Source organism: Zingiber officinale, chromosome 3B, assembly GCF_018446385.1.
Source record: "Zingiber officinale cultivar Zhangliang chromosome 3B, Zo_v1.1, whole genome shotgun sequence".
In the NCBI taxonomy this organism is placed as follows: Eukaryota; Viridiplantae; Streptophyta; class Magnoliopsida; order Zingiberales; family Zingiberaceae; genus Zingiber; species Zingiber officinale.
The window spans coordinates 94,532,657-94,550,789 of NC_055991.1; positions in this window are offsets into that span (position 1 = coordinate 94,532,657).

Genomic DNA, 18,133 nt, shown 5'->3' on the forward strand with positions numbered 1-18,133 from the left:
TCTTGTTTTGGTATCAACGAATGGTATAGCTTAGGAGAGAACATCTGATACCAGCAGTGAACACCTGAGCAAGGAACTGATCCCTACACTGTCTGAATTCAGAATCAATTCCAGAAATCAGGGTTGAACACAAAACAAAACTGCATTTTAATCTTTAAGCTTCAACTTCAGTGTTGATGATCCAAGGATATCTCATTGTAATCCATGAAAAGTTTAGCTTAGAAGAGAATAAACTGCAAACAACATTTAACATTAGCACCGGTTCCAGAATTCAGAGAGTTAACAATAATCAGCAACAGAATTAGCAATTGGCACATGAAATCCATCCACTCCAGCAACCAGATTTAGCTTCAATTCCAAATTTCAGAATTAACAGGTTTGAAGAAAACTGCAAAACACATCAAACTGTATCAAAATACAGCAACAAAGTCCAAATTCATCCATCCTTAATTTCTGAAAAATTCAGAACTTCATTCCTGCAGATTATCTTCCAGCATTTCTGGACATTTCAGATTAAAATCTCTGATTTCTAGGACCAATTCAACTCTGTAAAAGTACTGATTTGTTCCATTGCATTCCTGCACTACATCAATTCCAGAAACGTATAACCAAGTCTCTCATTTATCACTGATTAAACAGGATATTGACTTCTAATTACTGCTATTCAAAGATAACATACAAAATTGGCACCAAGCAGAATTTCAATTACAAATTTCAGAACTCAGATTTACAGCTTTAGTGTACCCATTCAAAGCCTTCACTTAAGTTTCATTCTTTTTACTTCTATGGAACTTCGAATTTCTGCATTTAACAGCTTCTATCAGACATTGACTCAAACCCTTGAGCTTCCCTTGACTTGAACTCTTACTGATCATGAAACATTGTAACAGCTTGATACAATTCAAAAATAAGAATTCCTTTCTGCATTCAATATCAGCATTTCAAATTCTATGTTCTGCACTTCTGTTTCCTGCACTTTAATTACAGCATTTCAAAACCTGAATTTCTGCAACTTCCTTTCCAGCAAAATATGACCTGGATTCCATATCAACTCTTTGCATTCTTGGTTCTAAGATGGAGTCAATCTTGTATCAGAAAAATCTAATCAGATTCCCCTCACTAATTAACCAACAAGAGTTCACTTCTGCTCAGATTAACATTACTCATTTCTTAGCTTTCTTCCTTCAGATTTTCCATAACTAAAACATTGAAGAAGAAGCTCTTATGATTCTAAATTTCTGATATTTTGAATGTTAATTCTGAAAACCTGCAAAACAGAATTATCTTACAAAATCAATTAGAAAGCTCACTGCAAATTCAGAATTCTGCACTTTGATGCTATTAGTATTCTGCCCAGCAGGTTTGTAGAGTATGGAAAGGAAAGTTAGCAACGTTTGCTGCTGGAAATACAAGAGTTTCAATAAATTCCCAAAGATTTCAAGGGCTGATAATGAAATAGTTGCACACACTTGATTCCACATGTAAACTGAATTCTGTTTCCAGCTTTTAACCTCTCTGTTTTGGAGTGTCAAATGTTGCCCTTTTCTTCAACTTTTTAGAGTAAATGATGCAATTCTCAAGTGCTTCACTGATGAAATGTTACCCACCAATTGAATTCCGAATTATGGTCCATTTATGTCAAATTTCAGTAACTACAAGTGATTCAAGGAAATATTCAAGAGTTCTGCCACTTCACAATTTCAGAAATCACTTGGCACATAACTTTGTATCAACTTTGCATTGTTTAGCCAACAAAAATCTCAATTCTTCTTCGTCTTGTTTCTTATGACCTTTTACAATGCATATTCAAGAGCTTTCCATTTTCCAGCAGCTTTTGTTCATCAAAATCCACTTCCCAATTGGCACAAGAATGTCAACTTCTTTTCTGTAAAATCTACATTTCTGGAGTTTCTGCCAACAGATTCAGTGATGTTTTAGTTCTCTTCATTAGTAGAATTTCAAAACAACTGCACAACAACAACTTCATATCCAGCCATGCTTCCATAATAACAGATTTCAAAACAAGACCAAAACAAGAATAAATCTGCTGTGCAGATTGCTTCTGACAAAATCCAGAAATGAATTTCAACTTCATTCGCATTTATGCAGAATTAAGCAAATCAAAGGAACTCTTCTTCCAACATGTGTTTCCTAGAGTTTGAACGTGTCAACATAGTATCAAGTTTCAAAACTTTAGGCAATTGTTCTTCATAGCAGCACAAAAGGAAACATGGCACAAACAACTCACAAAATGGCACACTTGTAACCCTGATATATCCCTTGTATCTGATCTTTAAATGCAGAATTTTCAGCATCATTGTTAGCCATCAATCCTGCCCTTACATCTAGCATTCATCTTCAGCAATCCAATTCCAGCAGGGGTTCTCCAAAATTCCAGATTCCATTATCCCAGCAGAATTCAGTTACAATTCCAGCATTTTAACAAATTGGGCAGATTAAGTTCCCTGTTTTCAGCTTCTAATCTTAAGTGAAAGGAAGTGCAAATGCCAGGACATACACCAATTAGGCATACCTCCAGTCTGATTTTGTTTTCTGCTTTAAGTTCCCAGTTTGTATCTCTGTTTTTCTATCAAATTCTCAATTTAAAAGTCTTGTAAACTTTGGAGCAGAAAGTATCAGCTGGATTTCAAATTTTCCATGAACAAATGGTTTTTAACTCCATTTCTGAATTCTGCAAAACAGCTTCAACATCTATTCTGCACATTGCAATTTCTGCAATTTTTTTTTCTCTCTGCTGCATAAATCCACAGCTTTTAGCAGCAAAATCTGTTTTCAAAGATTAAATGAACAGAAAAAACCAAATTCTCTAATGTCAGCAACTTCCAATAGCTTGGTCAGAGTTCAGAGTTTCTGAAATTCCCATATTTCAGACTGCATTTTTCCTCACTGATTTGTGCTACTGATACTTACTGATTTGTGATGCAGCCTTCAAACTTTTTCATACTTCAATGGCACAAAAATTTCAGCTTGGATTTTACTTTTTCTCACTGCAATAACAGTCCAAAACATCAAGCTGCAGTTTTTAATTCCGTTTCTCCTTCCAAAACCTTGATACAATCTTGCAATAGATACCTAATCCTTGGTTAGGTAGTGAAGTTTCAACCCAAAGCTTTGCATCTAGTTCAATATTTCCAACACCAGATCCAACACAGATTAAGAAATCCGTAGTTCAGTTTCAGAATTAGGTAGCACACACTTCTTCCAGCAACTTCAAAAATCAGAAATCAGATTCAGTTTCCTTTCACTGCTGTTCAGATTGGTACTGCAATTTCAGAATTCCAGCATTTGAATACTGCTTGCTGTCCAGAATTGGCATGAAGAATCCCTCTCTGTTTCTGCACAATCAACTTCAACTTGCTGAATTAAATATCAGCAGCGAATACTTAGGTTAAATTCAGCTTGAAGCATATTTTTGAGTAGTCAAAAACTTCACCAAGTCTTCCCACTTATCAGTAACTTGCCACACAATCTTGGCACGTAATTTGACAAGGTTGATACATCACTGCACATTCTGTGAAATTCCAGCACTTTAAAAACCATTTTCATTCCCTCACTTCAACACATCCAATTCCCTACAGATTTTGAAACTGATTTCTGAAGTGGCAATCATATTCTCTCCTTCAGAATTTCATTACTGAAATTAGTCTTCATTCCGGGTGCTTCCCTTAGTTTCAGAATTTTAGCAATGTTACCTTGTTGTTTCAGAATTTCAGCAATGTTACCATCATCAATTAAGAGGTCTCTACATGGATTTAATCTCTGCAACTTCTAGCACAACTGAGATTGGACCTTACTGATCAAAAGCTTGGTATTCAGCTTCCACATAAACAGCAATTTCAGTGGTTCTCATTCCTTTCCATACTTAGAAATTTCAGTAGACTTTTGAATTAAAGAAGTTTTGAAATGCCACATATGTTGAGCATTTAATTTCCATTTAAACATCCTCTAAAGCAACCAAAGCAAGGTGAAGACAGGCAATAAACAAGACATAAGCTCAGCATTTCAGAATCCATTCAAACTCCACTTATGCATATTGATGCTAAGTTCTAATTAGTAGCCACTGCCAAATTCAGTGTAGCAGATTTAAATGTGCCATCACAGATCTCATCTTAAGGATTTGGTGTGGAATTGCCTTGAGATTAAGGAAATGAACTTGATTGAATTCTGGACAGAATTTTGAAGTATTAAGTTGCAATTGGCACACAAAACTTCCAATTGAAATTACAGTAAAATCTGATAAAGAACTTGCTGGTTGTTAATTCCAGTAGCTTGAATTCCAAATTGAGATATTTTTGAAATCAAAGCTGTAGCTAAAGTGATTCCAGCCTGCAGTTTAATTGGAATCTGTTGCTGCAATTAACTTAAATTTCTGAATTCTTAAATTCTAAATTCAGAAATGAGTCACAATATAAATTCAAGTGAAATCAGAATTTGAGGTTTGCAATTGAACTTTCTGAACATGACAAAATGTGCAAATTCAACATGACAAGGTGAACCAGATCCTTGCTTTTGATCAGCAACTCCTACAGTAGTCAAGATTTCAGCATTTCCAAAACTTTCTTGCCACATAGTTTTGAAAGTATCACAAAGTATCAAGTCTTAAAATTCAAAGAAATTGGAGCTTGCTCTTCACATGATAAAGCTCAAGATATGGATTCATTTAGCATATAATCTTAAGAATTCTTCATTCATAACAGATTTTCAACATTTTTTTTTTTTAAACAGTAGCACTCCAACCATAAAACCCTTAAGCATTTAACTCCATTACATCTTCCCAAAACTTCATCTTTGGCTTGAATTTGAATCCCATCCATTAACAAATGAATCCAAGCATTCAAAAGCTCTATACATCTCCCCCACACTTAAAACTTGGTCAACTTGCACAATCTAACTCATCAAGAATTCAACCAATACTCTCAATAGAAACATATCAAGCAAAGATGATCAAAGGTTGAAATGCTAGAGGATGATGTTTCAAGAAAATTGTGGAGAAAGAAATTAGAATTTATGATGGAATAAAAATGACAAATATCCTTTCTTTTCATGGATACATATGCTATTGTGACTTTGAAAAGAAACTAAGCAAGTTCTAGAGTTTCAATTGTTGTAAGTGCATGTCACACAAAGAAAATAATGGTGTATAGGCTTAAAGTGGACCTCACTAGGTATTTTTATGCAATCAAGCTTGATTAATCAAAATGGAATCCTCTACCAAATTAACCAATACCATGTAAGAAAAGCGTCCAATCATGTCAAATGACCTAAAATTGATGATCAAATTTAAAAGACTTTACCATCTTAAAAATATTACTAAACAATTCCCATGGTGCCTTTTATTTAAATGAAATGCTATGAACTAATAAAATGCAAAGTATGAAAGTAGAATGCAAAATAAAATGCAAAGTGTAAAAACAAAGTGCAAATGCAAAGTACGAAACCAAAGAAATGTATAAAGAATTTATTAAAGAAAAACTAAACACAAAGCATGAATTTAAATGCAAGAGTAAGCAAAATTGGAACTAACTCCCCTTTCATTCCTGGTGGTTGAAGAAGGTTTAGAAGTAGTAGCCACCCCGGTAATGGAGTAATCATGGTTCCACTTAAATTCTTCTTATTAATCCTTTTTCCCTTCAAAATTCTTTCTGGAGGTCTAAGTCGGTTCAGTTTAAGCACCCACTCCGGAAGCTTAATTTCTCCTACACAATCAATAAAAGAAAATACCTCCCACACACATGTGGGGTAAAAAGAAAATAGGAGAATATTAGTATGGGTAAAATATATATCAAGAATTGCATCACAACTAATAAAATCAACAATTGGTACCTCAATAAAATTCTCTGAAAAATTACACAAAATACTCACCTTGTCATCTTGAGAGGTACCTGGAGTGGTGTTTGTTACCTCTTTCTCCTCAAATAAATGCTCAGACTCCAGTTCTGGTGAATGTTCAACTTCATGTAGTGATTCTTGGGTGCTTGGCTCCATAGCACAAGTCCCTACACTTACATCCTCTATTTTTGGTGATTCTTGAGGTAATGCTTTCAGTAAGCAATCCCCTACACTTAAATCATTTTCTGCAACAAAACCTGCATCATTAATAACATCTAGAGCAACATCATTAGTAGTAGAATCAAAAATAGGTTCAACTACATCATCACAACAATAAAAAGTAGATAAAGAATCTAGTGAAGAAGTAGATGCAGTGTCAGGCCTGACAAGAGCTCCACAATCCAACTCCTCACTGGCATTTTGTGTTGGTAATTGGTTGATGGATGATGCAATTTGATCTAACTGACTCTGAATATTCTGTATCCTTGCAAATTATTGCTCTTGATGCTCTCTCATTTGTTGCATAACTTCATTGCATTTCCACATTGATTCTTCAATTTGTTCTTGTACATCCTCATACCTATTCCGCTGCTCCATAGGTAGGTAGGACTGATAGAACTGAGTCTGAGGCTGATAAAAATAATTCTCCATCCCATCTCCAAAATACTGATGATATGGATCCATGGTCAAATAAATCTCCTGTTCTTACACTGAAACACTAGTAAATAAAATCAGAAGACTTAGGAACAAATACAATCAAACACATGGATATATAAACATGAAAACAATCAAACAACAATCCTAAAATTACCAAACATTGCATATTAATATTTCCCCGGCAACGGCGCCAAAATTTGATAAAGCCTAAAATCAATATTAAATGTCACAAATAGGCTTATCAAATTAACAATTGTCTATATTCACTGAACCCCTTAATTAAACAATAATGTTGTAGTAACGAGCCCAGGATCGATCCGAGGAACTAACGGTATGATGTGTAATTTAGGATTGTCTTTTATTCCTATTTTTGGGGTTTTCGATATAAAAATGGAGTTGGGGGGATTTAAAAGCTTTAAATCTAAATCTAACAGAGGAAAAACACAGCAATTAAGAAATTAATCTAAAGCAAGAGTGAAACCTAACTATGTACCAATGATCAAACCTCAATGTATTGTCACTCTACGTTGTGATTAAACCATCGACACACACTTAAACTAAAGATAAAATAGAAAAACACAATTAAATCTGATCTAAAGCAAGATGTAAACCCTAGCTTAGAATTTAAACACTAAACAAGTAACCAAGCATCAACTAAAACTTAAACTAAGCTTCAACAAGGAAAGAAATGCTAACTACTTGCATAAAAATATAACAAAACATAAAAGTAATCTGTGCTAAGCTATAAAAACAATAAAAAAATGAATTAAAATGTAAACCAATCCAACTCACAACCAATTCCACAAGTTTCACACTCTTGCCGTCACACAAGAGGCCGAAATTGAAACCACCCAATTTCGGACCTCAGTGGAGAATCTCAGCTGCGTCTCAGCTCAAGGAAGGCTCAGCTACACCGACGGACCACCCCCGGCGAGCTAAGAACAACCCTAAACCCAAGAATGGTCCGAAAATCTGTAAATCTGAGCTCTGGATCTGGGATGAAGTTGCGGATGATGGTATGCTGTCGGATGGAGCTCAGGAACACCGGAGGACCACCGCCGATAGTCGCTGATGTGAATCGGAGTCGCCGATTTGGAGGAACACCTCCAAATCGCGCTGAAACAAAGAAGATCCAAGAGCAGATTTCCGTCGGAGAGAACACCCAACGACGGTTCCAAATGATCGGGATGAGCTGCAATGAAGTTCTACAATGAGGTTGAAGCTTGAAAGAATTGATCGGAGAAGGAAAGGGGTCGAAATCCGAAGAAATGCCGCCGGGACGAAGCTGCTGTGCGTGGAGAGATCTACGAAGAAGCTGTACTGTAGCTTCTGTGTTTTAAATCAAATCTGGATCTGATCGGACGGCTGAAATGATTCCGGGCTAAATCAACGGTAAAAAGTCATCCAAAATCCGATCTGAAGGTACTGATGTTGATCTAGGGTCTGGATCTACTCTCCCGTAGGTCGGATCGATCAGATCATCACTGGATGGCCCAGATCTTCCGATCTTCAATGAACGGCCCAGATTAATCCGGCTGGATCAATGGCTGGATGAACTCAGATCTGGATCAAAACTTCTGGATCTTCATCAATGGCTTAGATCTGCTCCCCATTAGGTTGGATCGGCCAGATCTTCAACGGATGGTTCAGATCTGTCCTATTCTTGATAAACGGCCCAAATCGACCCAAAGCTTGATATTGTCTTTTGAACTCCGATTCGAGCCCAATTCCGGTCCAAATAGATCCAAATCTAAGATCTTTTGATGCCTACAAAATAAGAATCAAATATTAGCATCAAATAACACCAAAAATAATATAATTTGCAATTAAGTCCAAAATCTATGCAATGCACAAAAAATGTAATGTAACCATGATTTAAACTATGAAACCAACATCCAAATCATGCATAAATGAATCAAAATAATGCAGTAAAATCATGGCTATCAGTCCCCTGCAAACCACGAGGATTTATTGACCCTTTTAGTTTTTCTTCTTATTTGACTATGTTTAGAATTGGTTTATTTTGATACTTGGATAATGTATGGATTGTATTTGTCGATGGATTTTTATTCGATATGTTTTACTACATACCTGCCTGGACGGCAGAAGAGGTGAGTTTGTCGGATTTGTGTTTTATGAGTGTAGTGGAGTAGGAAAAATCGGATTTGAGCTTTATAGGTGTAGTGGAGTAGGGTTGTTTTTGAGTCATCTTATTACTGCTCTATTTGTCTACTATTAAACTGCGTGGGTGATTGTTTATTTACTGTTATTATTCCAGCCGCATGTAGCTGAGATATATGGATATGTAGAATGTTTCAGATTGTCCGTTGTACAGGGGAGATGCTGTCGAAATTTCTTCGGACAGGGACTCCTCCGGGGCGTGACAGTTTTACGATGAAGTCTTCCATCAACGGATCACCAATAAACAGTATGACGAGCTTATGGAATTCAGACAAGGTGACCTACCAGTAGGAGAAGCGGTCAAAAGATTTAACATGCTAGCTCGCTTTTGCCTAGAGTTAGTAAGTATAGTGAAAGAACGAGTCAGACTGATGCTCCGAATGCTGAGACTAGAAATAGCACCTAATGTGAGTTGTGAAACTCACCGACCATAGGTTGGTGAAGAGCTGGTCAGCAGGGCATTAGTGAGCACTATCTGAACAACAACAAGGCACAACAAACGCAACACAAGCCAGTCAAAATAGAAGACAAGACAGTGGGGAAACAGAGACCCCAGTCAAATAATCAGAACTGAAAGGACAAAGATAACAAGAAAGACCCAAGCAGGAAGATGTTCGGGTAGTCCGTGAGTATCCAAAGGTATTTCTAGAAGGGCTACCTGGACTACCTCCCAACAGAGAAGTGGAGTTTGAGATTGAGTTGGTCCCGGGTACCGGACCAATTTCAAAGGCTCCGTACCGAATGTCTCCAGCAGAGCTGAAAGAGTTACAAGAACAACTTCAGGAGCTACTTGACAAAGGCTTCATCCGCCCTAGTCATTCACCATGGGGAGCTCCTGTGTTGTTTGTCAAGAAGAAAGATGGATCTATGCGAATGTGTATAGATTACAGAGCTCTGAAACAAGTGACAATCAAGAACAAGTACCCCCTTCCCAAGATCGACGACTTATTTGATCAGTTAAGAGGGGCAACAATGTTCTCAAAGATAGACCTGTGCTCTGGGTACCATCAGCTAAAAGTGAAAGAAAGGGATATGTCCAGAACAGCTTTCAGGACCAGATACGGACACTACGAGTTTGTGGTCATGCCTTTTGGTGTGACTAATGCACCAGCGGTCTTCATGGACTTGATGAACAGAGTGTTCAGAGAATACCTTGACAAATTTGTCATTGCGTTCATCGACGACATTCTAGTCTATTCAAGGACCCTAGAGGAGCATGACACGCACTTGAGAATAATACTGCAGACTCTACAGCAGAAACAACTTTATGCTAAATTCTCAAAGTGCGAATTTTGGTTAGATCAGGTGGCATTTCTAGGTCACATCATTTCTAAAGAAGGTATTCAAGTGGATCCAGCCAAAATAGAAGCGGTCAACGACTGGAGTAGACCCAAGAATGCCAGGGAGATCAGAAGCTTCCTTGGTTTAGCTGGGTACTACAGGAAATTTATGGAGGACTTTTCCAGGATAGCCTCTCCACTAATAGCTCTCACCAGAAAGAACAAGAGGTTTGAATGGATAGATAAATGTGAGCAGAGTTTCCAAGAGCTCAAGAAGAGATTGACCAGTGCTCCCATTCTGACTGTTCCAGAAAGTGACAAGAGTTTTGACATCTACAGTGATGCTTCCAAGATGGGCTTAGGAGCTGTACTCATGCAAGAAGGAAAAGTTATAGCTTATGCTTCCAGACAACTCAAAGACTACGAGAAGAACTACCCCACTCACGATCTTGAGCTGGCAGCTGTGGTCTTTGCACTGAAACTCTGGCGACATCATTTGTATGGAGTTCAGTGTAGAATCTTCACTGACCATCAGAGTCTTAAGTACTTCTTCACTCAGAAGGACTTAAACATGAGACAGCGTAGGTGGCTAGAGTTAGTCAAAGACTATGACTGTGAAACCCTCTACCACCCAGGCAAAGCTAATAAAGTGGCAGATGCACTAAGCAGAAAATCCAGTGCATCCCTGATGTCTTTGTCATCATTAGCCCTGCCACTGCAGAAGGAGTTGTCAGATTTCAGACTTGAAGTTATTTATCGACAACTCTCCGCATTGACCTTAGAGTCTACCTTGCTTGAGGATATACCGAGAAAGCAAAGTGAAGATCCAGATATCCATAAGATCAAGCAAGGGATACAGAAAGAAGAAAATTTGGGGTTTCGAGTATCAGACAGTGGAATTCTTTATCAGGGGAGCCGCCTTTGTGTCCCCAATGATGAAGAGCTGAGAAAGAAAATTTTGGAGGAAGCTCATAGTACACCTTACTCCATGCATCCTGGTTCTACCAAGATGTATCAAGATGTGAAACAAAGGTTCTGGTGGTCTGGACTCAAAAGAGATGTTGCTAAATATGTCAGTACCCGCCTGACATGTCAGAGGGTCAAAGCAGAACACCAGAGACCAGGAGGAGTTTTACAACCTCTTCCTATACCAGAGTGGAAGTGGGAAGACATATCCATGGACTTCATAGCAGGTCTCCCAAGAACCACGAATGGATATGATGCGATATGGGTAATAGTAGACCGATTGACCAAGTCTGCTCATTTTCTAGCCATCAAGGTGTCCCACTCTATAGAGCAGTTGGCACAGTTATATGTTAAGGAGGTGATCAGACTTCACGGAGTTCCTAAATCTATTGTTTCAGATAGAGATGGACGTTTCACCTCTCACTTTTGGGATTGTGTTCAGAATGCACTAGGCACCAAACTCAAGTTCAGCACAGCCTTCCATCCTCAGACTGATGGATAGACAGAGCGAGTAAATCATATTCTAGAAGATATGCTCAGAGCTTGTGCACTAGATTTCAAGGGAAGTTGGTGCAAGTATCTATGCTTAGCTGAGTTGCCTACAACAATAGCTATCAGGCCACCATCAAGATGGCATCTTATGAGGCGTTGTATGGCAGAAAGTGTAGATCACCCATATGCTGGCAAGAAGTAGGTGAGAGAAAAGAAATGGAAGTAGAGCTAGGCATTCAGACAGAGCTGATAGATGAGACTACTCAGGTGATCCAGAAAATCAAACAGAGAATTGAGACTGCCCAGAGCAGACATAAGAGTTATGCTGACACGCGTCGTAGGCCACTGGAATTCCAAGTAGGAGATTCAGTCTTTCTCAAGGTTGCTCCTATGAAGGGAGTGATGAGATTTGGCAAGAAGGGCAAATTAAGTCCTTGCTATGTAGGACCTTACCTGATCATAGAGAGGATTGGGAAAGTAGCTTACAAGCTAGATTTACCACAAGACATGTCAGCAATACATAATGTATTTCATGTCTCTATGCTAAAGAAGTGTCTCCATGACCCAAGCCAAGTGATTCAGCCTCAGTTAGTGCAGATCCAAGAGGATCTTAGTTATAAGAGAAGACCTACACAGATAGTGGACAGAGCAGTCAAGAGACTAAGAAATAAAGAAGTGCCACTAGTGAAGGTCATCTGGCAGAACCAGAAGCACGAGGAAGTCACTTGAGAGCAGGAGGACAGTATGAGACAGAGATATCCAGAGCTATTCTAAGTTCGAGGACGAATTTTTTATAAGGTATGGGAGATTGTAACGACACAATTTTCCCCATTTCGAGTTCTAAATGTCTTCAAAAACATTTAGAAATACTTTTAAAATATTCTAGAGATTTTTAGAAATTTTTAGAGTATTTTTACATAATTTTTGGAGGTCGTTTAGTATGTTTACAAAAAGAAAGAAGTTTTGACCAAAAATATAGAAGTTAAAACACGAACCCAAACCTCCGGCCGAACCCGTCTTAACCGAACGCAGCCAACCAACAGAGTTGCGAGTGTTTTGTTAATAAATATGAAGCGAGAAAAATATATGTTATAGTTGATAAATAAAACCCTAGTTTTAAAAAGACCTAATTTCTTTTCCCCGAGACCAAAACCTTCCCTACCTTTCTCCCGACGCGTGCGACGGCGCTGTGCTTGGGCGAAGACGAAGCCGAGTTAGGGCTCTTCCTCCGGCGGCCGGCGGGGGGGTTTTTCCGAGAATCCTTCTCATCCTCGTGACCTCCTCGACGTGGAGAGCACGTAGACGCAAAGAAGGTGCTGTGATTTTGAGTCTCGCCGAACCCTAGCAGCCCTTTCCTTCGGCTGTAAGCCAAGAAATCGCTGTAAGTACTACTCACCTGTGGTAGGAGTTGCTCCGAACTTTTGGATTTCATTTCCTTGCTTCCGAATCTTGCTGTGCAAAGTAGAAGTATATGCTAGGGTTTGCGTTTACTGTGCTAAATTGCTGTGTTAAGGTGTGCTGTACCAAATTTGCCATGTTAAGGCATTAGGTTTTCGGATTTTTATGCTAGGGCTTCCCTTTTGAATAAGCTACGGTTGCTGTGTTGAAATTTCTACATTAGTTTTCCTTTAGAGGTTGTTGTGCAGAATTTACCATGCTAAGTTGCTGTGCCGAAAGTTTCTTGCTTGGGTTGCTGTTGAACAGGATTATAAGCTAGGGTTTTCCCTTTCATTCCTTACCTTCCGTAGCATACATATTAAACATGCTAATTTATGGTTTAAGTTTAAATGTATAGAAGGAGTTCATTTTAATTCTTAGCAAGTAAGCGCAGTAAGAAACGTTTAGATTACCTGTTTTACTGTTTCCTGCTGTGAGATACAAATCAGTGGCGTAGCTAATCTATAACATTTGCTAGGTATGCTAGTTATTGTTGAGTTTAGTTCTTTTCTAGAAGGTTTGCATGATCTAGATTGCAAATCAAAGTGTGTAAACAGGTTCTATTTATACTTGCTGATTTTTTAGAATTTCGGTTGTTCACTTTGTAGTATTAGTGTTTCATCTCGCTGCCATGTATAAGAATGGGATTAGTATCTTCTTTGCAACTCAAAAAGGCAAGAATAGCCTTTATTTAAAGTATGCAGTATCGAATAGCATGAGCAGTATTAGTTCTTAATTCTGTTTTATTTGCAGATTTTTAATGTTTCACGTGTGCAGATTTTTATTGTTCACATGTGCAGATTTTTAGTATTCATATGTGCAGATTTTTAGTATCCATATGTGCAGATTTTTATTAGCCATATGTGCAGATTCATATATGCAGATTTTTTATTAGTCATATATGCAGATTTTCTAGTGTTCATTTGCTATTATTGAGCACGTGCAACTTTTAATTGCCATGAGTTGAGCATGATCAGTTTTCCTTACTACTAGATACACATGAGCAGTTTCTTTAGTTTTCATTTGCTGTTTTAACAAGCATGAGCAGCCAGGTATTTAGTGGAATGATTATGTGCCCTATTAAACCTTTTTAGAGGATTATGAGAAGTTATGAGTAGAGAAAAGACCAAGGTCTAATTAGAAAAGATAACAAGTAATTTAAAGTAAGAGGCTAGTACCCGACTTCCGAGATTGTCGTTAAACAAATCCAGGTGACCAATTTCGAGGTCTTGGCCTTGGTAAGACCGAGGTCTTTACCCTCATAGGACTGGAGGCTCGCTACCTCAGTCTCTATTAGAGAGCGCGCATAAGATGGTACTAAGCCTGGGCCCAAGGAAAAAGAAGAAGAAAGAAAAAGAAAAAGAAGAAGAAAGAAAAGTAAAAGTAAAAGAAATTAAAAGATTAATTTCAAGTATAAAGCTATAAGTAAATGAAACAAGTACCACCTATGTTTAGAATCAACAGAAGTTTAGTTCCTTTAATTCTAAGCATACAGCATGAGTTTCATTACTTTTCTTATCAGTTTAGTGAGCATGTTTAGTTTTATTTCTAGTATTCAGCTTTATTCTGGTATATCATGATTATGCAGTTTATTTGAGTACTTTGCTATTAGATGAGTACATGTAGCTTTTCTTTTAGCATTTCAGTTTCAGTATCGTTTGCATTTTTATACGCTTCGAGTTTTTGTGAGATAGTTTAGTACTTACTAAGCGTTTCGCTTATATATTTCTTTTTCCTCCTACTGCAGATAAAGGAAAAGCTAAAGTATGAAAGGAAGGCGACAAGGTGATGGTGATGAAGGTGTGTGATGGCTGGACTATGGGGAGATCAAGAGTTTGTTAAGGAATTATCAAGACTTTCCTATTTAGAGTTCTTTTAGTTTAAATACTAGAGCGATGATATGCTCAAGGAAAAAAAACTCAAGGAAAACCTCAAAGATAGACACATAAAGTCATGGCCCACCATTTCACTTTTTGTGGGCCCCATCATTTATGCGTCTATTCTTGAGATTTTCCTTGAGTTTTTTTCCTTGTGCATATCATTTTTCTAAATACTATTATGAAGTTGGGATTGTAATTGAGTTTATTCCGTACTTGTAGCTTGATATGTCCTATTGTTGGGGTTAGATATTTGTTTACTATTGCTAGAATAGTTTTCTTTTACTTACTGTGTTATTATTACTGCGTGGGTGTGGAAAAATATGTTCCAGCCGCCTGTGGCTATGTATATAGTGTTTGTATTGTTGATTTGGTCACCGGTACAGGGAAGATTCTGTCGAAATTTTTCGGTAGGAATTCCTCTAGAGCCGTGAGAAATCTAAGTGTCGCTAATAATAGCATAAGTGACACTAGTGAGTTAGAGAGTAGTAGTTAGGTAACGGTCACCCTTAGAGAGTAGTAGTAAGAAGGGTGGTTGTTATAGAAGATCATCAGCTGATCGGTCGACTGAATGGCGGGATCGGTCGACTGAACGAAGGCGTTATCCGGAGAGGTTGCATCTGGACGGAAGGCTGGGAGGATTCAGTAGGTTCGCTCGATCGTGTTAGAGTGTATACTAAAAGCCTAGCTTTTGGTATAAACATTTATCTAGAAATAAGAATCACATTGGTCAAATGTCTACATTTATGATAAATGAAGTTGTTCAATTAATTTATATTGTAGATAACATGGTGTGTGATGTCACACACAGAGGATCATGTTATCAGTACCTTATAAATTATAAACAGTAGCTCACGACCATAATGGAAAGGAACAAACCATTGGAAGGTCGTAGTGTAATTAGGTATTAGTTTATCTTAACTATATAATTACACTAGTACACTTAGAGTGTATTGAGTAGGACCATTAGAGGTCGTTTCTTTTATACTGACTTTATAAAGAAACAAAGACCTCAGTTGTTATGGAAGTGTGTGCTCTTAATCCTAATATAATAACAAGCACATATATTTGATATTTATTTCTTTAATTTATCAATGGGTGAGATTTAGTTCAATGAATCAATAAGCCCGATAAATTGGGAAATGATATCACTTATAGTGTGTGTTGTTGATTATAGAAGGCGTGTCCTAGTGATCTAGGTTGAGAATGTCCCCAAGAGGAGCTCATAAGGATTGTCATGTTAAACCCTGTAGGTGGACTTAGTCCGACATGACGATGAAGTTGAGTGGTACTACTCTTGGAGCTAGATATTAATTAAGTGAGTTGTCAGTAACTTACTTAATTAGTGGACATTTGTTATCTTAAACACAGGGAGACTAACACACTCATAATAAGAAGGAGCCCAAAATGTAATTTGGGATTGGTGCGGTAGTTCAATAATAGTTCTTTAGTGGAATGAATTATTATTGATGAAATTAAGTTGTGTGTTCGGGGCGAACGCGGGATGCTTAATTTCATCGGGAGACCAAAAACCAATTCCTCCTCTCGGTCCCTATCGTAGCCTCTAGTATATAGAGATTTATACCCACCGCATACCCACCTTCTTACCCATCCAATGGGGCCGGTCAAGCTAGCTTGGAACCCAAGCTAGGGCCGGCCAAGACCAAGTGGATGAGTCAAGTAGGTGGCCGGCCAAAGCTTGGGTCCCAAGCTTAGGTGGCCGGCCACTAGAATATTAAAAGGATTTTTATTAAAATTATTTCTTATGTGGATATCATGATTTTAAAAGAGAGTTTAAAAATTAAAAATTTCCTTTTATAACTTTCTATAAAAGATTAAGAGAAGAGATTAATCTCTTTCCTTATTTGTAGATTAAAAGGATGGTTTTAATTTTTGGTAAAAACTTTCCTTATTTGTAAAGCATCTACATGTTTAAAAGAGAGTTTAAAATTTGAAATCTTTCCTTATTTGTTGATTAAAGGAGGATTTTAAATTTTAAGAAAACTTTCCTTTTTAATCATGTTCATGATTTAAAAGAAAGTTTAAAAATTAATAATTCTCTTTTATTAGTTTCTACAAAAGATTGAGAAAAGATTTGATATCTTTCCTTATTTGTAGATTAAAAGAGATTTTAATTTTTAGAGATAACTTTCTTTTTATCCACATGTTTAAAAGAAAGATTTTAATTTATTAAATTTCCTTTTTATAAACCAATCATGAAGGGATTAAATTATTGAAGAAATTTTATAAATTTCTGGAGACAAATTAGGAAGTTTTAATTAATTAAAACTCTCCTTGTTTGTAGCTTTGGCCGGCCATGTAAATTGAGAAAAGGAAAATTATTTTTAATTAAATAAATTTTTCCTTTTCATGGCAAAAGAATTAAGGAAGTTTTTAATTAAATTTCCTTATTTGCCAATACCAAGGATTATAAAAGAGGGGGTAGAGAAGGCTTCATGTGAACAACCTCTATTATTTCTCTCCCTCTTTTCCTTGGTGTTGTGGCCGGTCAACCTCTCTTCCTCTCTTCCTCTTGGTGGTGGCCGAACCTTCTCTATTGGCTTGGAGCTCTTGTGGTGGCCGGATACTACTTGGAGAAGAAGAAGAAGAAGGAGAGAAAGCTTATATCCCTTGGAGCTTGGTTGGTGTTTTGTTCTTCGTCCTTGGTGAAGCTTCTTTGTGTTGGCCGAACCTAGCTAGGAGGAGAAGGAGGTGCTTGGTGGTTTCTCATCTCGGAAGATCGTTGCCCACACAACGTCCGAGGTTAGAAGAGGAATACGGTAGAAGATCAAGAGGTCTTTCTAAAAGGTATAACTAGTAATTTTTTCTTTCCGCATCATGCTAGTTGTTTATGGAAATAATACCAAATACAAGAGGCTTACGATTCTAGTATTTCGAATATGTTTTTCGAAGTTGTGTTCTTTTGTTTTTATTTTTCCTTGTGATTTGATTGTTCTTTTCGGTTAACCTAAAGTTATTTTAGGAAATTAAATATTAGATTTCCATAAAAGGTTTTGTCTAGTCGGTGGTGGTTGCTCCCATATCCAAGAAGGCCATGTGCCTCGCCACGTCAGTACTGGGAACCAATTATGGAAATTAATATTTAATGGAATTAATAACTTAAGGTGATTTGGGTCGAACGTGTTAAGTTCCGCAGGAGATCCAAGTCAAAACCTAAAAGAACAAATAGATTAAGTTTTGGATCAAACGTGTTAAGTTCCGCAGGCGATCCAAAATTTAATTTAAAAGAACACATGGTAGCTAGGAAAAGGTTCAGACCTTTGTACAAAATTTTTGTACAGTGGAACCTCTAGGCTTTCCGAGTAGCAACCAACAGATCGAACCTGGGGATTAGTCGACTGATCTGGGTCGAGTCAAAACTTGATCTTGAGA